General features: G+C 38.9%; 1 long non-coding RNA gene across 2 annotated transcripts in view; it reads right to left on the minus strand.

The window, feature by feature from the left end:
• Positions 1-4,905, minus strand: part of LOC105888393 — a 12,753-nt gene extending 7,848 nt beyond the window's left edge. Inside the window, exon 1 of one of the 2 annotated variants that reach the window (XR_001161861.1) lies at positions 4,652-4,905. This is a non-coding gene — a long non-coding RNA (uncharacterized LOC105888393). Of the gene's footprint in view, positions 1-1,196; positions 1,345-4,651 lie in introns of those variants that run through there. The other variant, XR_001161860.1, reaches the window with a different exon arrangement.
• Between the last annotated feature and the right edge of the window lie 1,373 nt (positions 4,906-6,278).

Genomic DNA, 6,278 nt, shown 5'->3' on the forward strand with positions numbered 1-6,278 from the left:
GATTCGAACCTGCCACCTTAGGTGTATGTGGCTGGCGCCTTAGCCACTTGAGCCACAGGCGCCGAGCCCTTAAATTCTTATAAAGCATTTGTTTACACAGATTATGCAATAAGAAAATATTACTTAGGTCTACTGTATAGTCTCTAATATTTCCAGGGAAACTAGAAGAGTAAATTATTAATTGGTTAAAGAAAATAATAAGTCTACCCATAATCTAAGAAGTTTGACTCTTGTCAAATTTATATTTTGTTTCAATTTCTTATCCTAATGTGAAAAAAAAATCAAAATCTCATTTCCAATATAGGCATTAAAACAGTAAAGAGTTCTTTACCAAACTCATTTGTACAAGATGTAGAAGGAGTTCAGTGCTCCATATCCCAGTGCTCTAATTTGGATGGGTCAAGGAAGACCTATGAAATACAGTCTAAATCACCACAAAAATATATGCAACTTAAGCTGGGCACGGTGGCTCACACCTGTAATCCCAGGATTTGAGAGGCCGAGGTGGGTGTATTGCCTGAGCTCACAGACTGGAGACCAGCCCAAGGCAGAGTGAGACCTTGTCCCTAAGAATAGCCAGGCATGCACGGATACTTATAGTCCCAGCTACTTGGGAGGCTGAAGGAAGAAAATCACTTAAACTCAGGAGTTTGAGTTTGCCGTGAGCTATGAGGCCATGGCACTTTACCAAGGGTGGCAAAGTGAGATTCTGTTTAAAAAAAAAAAAAAAAACTATTTATATATATATATATATATATATATATACAGCCAACTCAACGTCTCAATACATTGATAGAGAACTGTACATGGCCATTGAAGTTTAATTTGTTAAACTTAAAGTAGTAGTCGGCCAAGCAGTCATATCAATAACGTTGATGACATGCTAAATCCATGTCTTCTCTCAGTTTAGAGGTCTTTTAACTCTGGGATCTATGCATGGATTCTCAGAAGTGAGTGGATTCTCAGTGAGTAAGTGGGCCAGCTGACTCTCAAATACCTGAAGAACCAACTTGAGTTGTATTTTGAAGGACAATTGTGTAAAGTTCCTTGTCTGTAACCCAAAATATGATAGTAGGAATATTAAATTTCCTTCCAATGTAATTTATAAGATCTGTGGCAGAGGAAAGCATTAACTCTGTTTAACTATATATATTCATACTCTGATACTCTTCATCATCCAAGCTGACATTACCTACCTAGTTCACAATGAATTTTTAGTTTTCTGTTTAAATAGGAAGAATTTTGTCAGGATGCTTTCACATATAAGAATATTTCAGCAGTCTCCACAGACAAACTTTTAATTCACAGACTCCCATCCAGGTGTACATTTGCTAACCAGGACCCAAATACTTGGAAAAAAATTATGAATACTTAATCATTTGGGTCTCACAATCTTTCGTAATTTAGGAAGATGGCTAGAGAAATGGTTAGAAAAGTCACAGAAAGAGAAGATTGTAAGGGGATATAAGACAAAACTAGGGTCAAAAAACTTCTTTAATCCTATATATTAAGGTTCTATAAAGGAAAAACTCAGAAATCATGGTAATCAATTTAAGTCCCTGTCTTAATTCATCAGCATTCCTGAAAGGCTGACAGTGATTTGAATTAAAGTTAGAGCCAAGACTAAAATCAAAGCCTTAATCCCAGTTCAGAAATTTTTCATAACTTTGCCAGCATCTAAGTCCCACTGCCAATCCATAAAAAATAGTCATTTGCTCTCTCCACCTAAGGGAACATACATTTGCACTTGCAGAAACCCATACTGGAGCAGAACCTGTAAGCCCTCACCTTACACATCCTAAGCTGACCAACCAAGGTCACACCTTGCATTTTCCCCTTGCCAAGACTTTGCTCAAGGAGAGTATCTCTACCACTCTTCTTCCTTTGTGCCCCACAGAACTTCCTAATGTTTCTATGGTACTCCATATACTGTGCACGACACCATAACGATCTGTTCATTTCTGCATCCACCATAAGAAAGCAAACTCCTGTGGCTCAGTGAGTAGGGTGCAGGCCCCATATATCGAGGGTGGTGGGTTCAAACCCGGCCCTGGCCAAACTGCAACAAAAAACAGCCAGGCATTGTGGCCAGCGCCTGTAGTCCCAACTACTCGGAAGGCTGAGACAAGAGAATCACCTAAGCCCAGGAGCTGGAGGTTGCTGTGAGCTGTGACACAACGGACAAAAGTGAGACTTTGTCTCTTAAAAAAAAAAAAAAGGCAAACTCTCCTTCACAGAAATTATGTATAACCAAAGTTTTGCAGTGTCTGGCATAATAAATATTAACTGAATTAACAAAAGAATTAGCTTAATTTTGAAGATACCCACATTTCCACAGTATCTTCTTTACAACTGCTGAGATTTTTTTTTAATGGTAGAGATCATTTCCTGCAATGACTTGAAATACAGCTCCAAGATTAGCCTTTGGATGCCATCTAGGAGGTGCCAATCCATCTGAAATCAAGCCATCCTTCCTCTTGAGTGGTAGTACAGAACGATCTCTGAATTCACTCCTTTCAAACAAATTCCAATAATAGTTACAGTTGAACATTGAGGATAAACCACAATTTGATTAATAGCAAGATTTCATAACCATAGACCAGTGTTTTCTCAAATTGGGGTGATAAAAACTCTGAGAGTTTGTGGATATATTCTCATAGAAGTCAGTATTCCTCAAAACACATACTCTTTAGGTCTCAGAAAATTTTGTTTCTTTAAAAGGTGTTTCATGGGCAGTGCCTGTGGCTCAGTGAGTAGGGTGCTGGCCCCATATATCAGGGGTGGTAGGTTTGAACCCAGCCCCGGCCAAACTGCACAAAAAATAGCCAGGCATTGTGGCAGGCGCCTGTAGTCCCAGCTACTTGGGAGGCTAAGGCAAGAGAATCACCTAAGCCCAGGGGATGGAGGTTGCTGTGAGCTGTGACGCCACCATAGCATTCTACCAAGGGCGATAAAGTGAAACTCTGTCTCCAAATAAATAAATAATAAAAAGTGTTTCATCCTGAGACATTACATGAGTTTGAGAAACTGGCACAGACCACATTTCCAAGAAGGCTCAGGACCATTATGTATATTGCCCCCAGTCAGCCAATGTCACTGGGGGGGGAGGGGACTGCAATATGGATAAGGATTAAAATGGACTGTAAGAAAAGCCCAGCTTATTTATGTGGTTCTTGTTGCTAGTGCTAGGATGCATGGATATGCACCAAAATTAGTTTCAAATTTTATGTTAAAGAATTTTTTTTTTTGCAGTTTTTGGCTGGGGCTGGGTTTGAATCCACCACCTCCTGTATATAGGACTGGTGCCCCACTCCTTTGAGCCACAGGCGCCACCCTAAAGAATTTTTTTAAGCTAGACCTTTGTGTTTGTTTTATATCAAGGAGGTTAGGCTCCTTTTAGCTTATCAAGGTACCTGTTGAAAAAGGTGAAGGGAAAGAGGGCATATAAACTACAGCATAAAGTAGGCAAGTAAGGTCAAAGTTTTCTTTTAAAACTTATATTTCTCAGTGGCACCTGTAGCTCAAGCGGCTAAGGCACCAGCCACATACACCAGAGTTGATGGGTTTAAATCCGGCCCAGGCCTGCCAAACAATGACAACTGCAACCAAAAAATAGCTGGGCATTGTGGCGAGCACCTGTAGTCCCAGCTACTAGGAAGGCTGAGGCAAGAGAATCGCTTAAGCCCAGGAGTTGGAGGTTGCTATGAGCTGTGCCCTCACAGCACTCTAACCAGGGTGATAGCTTGAGGCTTTGTCTCAAAAAAAAAATAAAAATAAAAAAGAGCAGCACCTGTGGCTCAAAGGAGTAGGGCGCTGGGGCTCCATATGCTGGAGGAGGCAGGTTCAAACCCCCAGCACCAGCCAGAAACTGCAAAAAAAAAAAAAAAAGTATGCTTCTCCATTGCTCTTTTGCCAAAAAGATACCAAACTTTTAAAAAAAAATGTCTCTGGTCTAGTTATCCATGATCATCTATTCTTGGACAGAAATATAGAAAAAATGTCCAAAAAGCCAAAGTATCAAATTTATACGCCCAATTTTTGAACCTTAATATCTCAAGCTTATGAAATTTAGCAATCACCAATTTGTGAACTTGGCATATAGGCAGACAGAATGGCTACAACCTATCTCTTTAATCTCTTTTCATGCCTTCATAAGAAGTAAAGAATAAATGACATTAAAATAAAACTGGATCACCCAAATGCCACTGGGTAACAATATTAAACATATCTATTTGTCTCAAAGAGAAAATGTAAACCCACCTCTATCTGTAAATTTATCCTACCAATTTCAAATCTCTGTGAGATCCCTTTTAAAATGGTTACCTATAGTTCAGCTGTAGACAGCAGTTGATTATAATTTCCTAAAGTTGTTTCAAGTATATAGACTGTTCAATAATACAACCATCTCGGGTGAAATTGTACAGGACAGTCGAATTCCTAGCCCTCACTTCACTAAAACCTAGCATAGAGCTGTGTAACTCAGTATTCTACAATTGTTGGTTAACTTGCATATGTATTTAATATATGAATTTCAGGTGGAATGGGAAGAGGAAAAGAGACTTAGTTCCTGTGACTTTTCTATGGGTGGTATCTAAGAGAAGGAAAATAGGATGGAGGAAAGATTACCTAATAACTACAAAGTAGTACTTACAGAATTGTAAACAGCCAGAGACTCTTCTTGTAGTCCAAGGCACTAGTAGTACAAACTGCACTCTAAGCTGGGCTGATCTTCGGACATTCTTCTCAGGGAAATGGTGTCTTTCTCAAGTGATTAAAAAGAACTGCTGTTGCATTAACTAGTTATTTGCTTTAGCTATTCCAGATTACATTCTCCTTTGCCACAAAACACCCTGTACACTAGAGGCTGGGACATTAATTCATTTTTACTAGGCAGCTATCTTGCTGTTGAAATATAATTGATTAGATCTTGGCTTATTTTTCTTATAAAATCGGCTAACTGATCCCATCATTTCAAACTAAGATAAGTCCTCACTTCAGGGTGGTGTTTCAAGCTACTTCAAATTAATAGCAGAATTAAAGGGTATATTTTATATACTAGATTAATCAAATGAGGTGACCTATGTTTCTTAAAAGTGCCTCTACTATAAAAGGATTAAATGAGAGACTATCTGCAATCTCCTTGAAATTAAGTAGAGGCTGAAGCTATAGATAAAGCAATTTAAGAATTAGGAAGTGTTAAGCCAGGCGTGGTGGCTGACATCTGTAATCCTAGCACTCTGGGAAGTCAAGGTGGGTGGACTGGTTGAGCTTAGCATGAGCAAGAGCAAGATCTGGTCTCTAAAAATAGCTGGGCATTGTGGCAGGCACCTGTAGTCCCAGCTACTTGGGAGGCTGAGGCAAGAGAATCACTTGAGCCCAAGAGTTTGAGGTTGCTGTAAGCTTTGACATCACAGCATTCTACCAGGGGTGATAAAGTGAAACTCGGTCTCAGAAACAAACAAAAAGGCTAAGAAAGTGCAAGTCATTTTTTTTAAAGTAAATGATGGCTGGTAAAGCTCCAGCAAGAATTGGTTCTAAAATGGTAGCTCAGCCCAAAGAAAGATACTAGTCTGAAGAGTTCCATTCTGGAACTCCTCTGGTAATACTAAAATAGCAAGAATGACAGTGTTCTATCCACAGACCCATCACTCTCTGTAAAATGAAAGACACTGGTCATTAGGTACATAATATAAATGGATTTGGGGGATTAAAAAGTAATAACAACCAGGTTCTCAATTCCACCTTAGTATTCTGGATGCCTTTTTTTTTTTAAGATGGCTATTTAAAAAAAAATTTTTTTTAAATCAAAAAAATTGAAAAGCAGCTTTTCCATTTATATTTAACTATCACTATACCATAGCAATATATAAAGATGAAGAGCAGATAGTTTTTAAATCAGGCAATATCAAGAAGAATGCAGAAAAATTAATAACCTTTCTTGCCAAAGAGATAAGTTCAAACTGTATATGAAACACACCAAGAGCAGCAATACACCTCCCTGGCCTGGACTTGCCTTCAGTATTTTCCATAGCAAAGCAGTAACAAATTTAAATTGAGATCATTAACAAATGAAAGAAAAAATAGTTAAGCTGACCCACCTAGTCCAGGCCTGCTTTTGATAGTCAGCACTTGCACAATGACACTGAAGTGGTAGGGAGATTTGGACTGATGGGATAATCGGTACTTATGTTCCTTAACAATAGCGATACCGCCTTAGGGTAATCAGCACTACTTAGAAGCAATGCAAAAGATATTTCCTTTGGGGGATGGTAGTGGGT

The sequence above is a fragment of the Otolemur garnettii genome, unplaced genomic scaffold, assembly GCF_000181295.1.
Source record: "Otolemur garnettii isolate 467f Iridium unplaced genomic scaffold, OtoGar3 scaffold00363, whole genome shotgun sequence".
Lineage (NCBI taxonomy): Eukaryota > Metazoa > Chordata > Mammalia > Primates > Galagidae > Otolemur > Otolemur garnettii.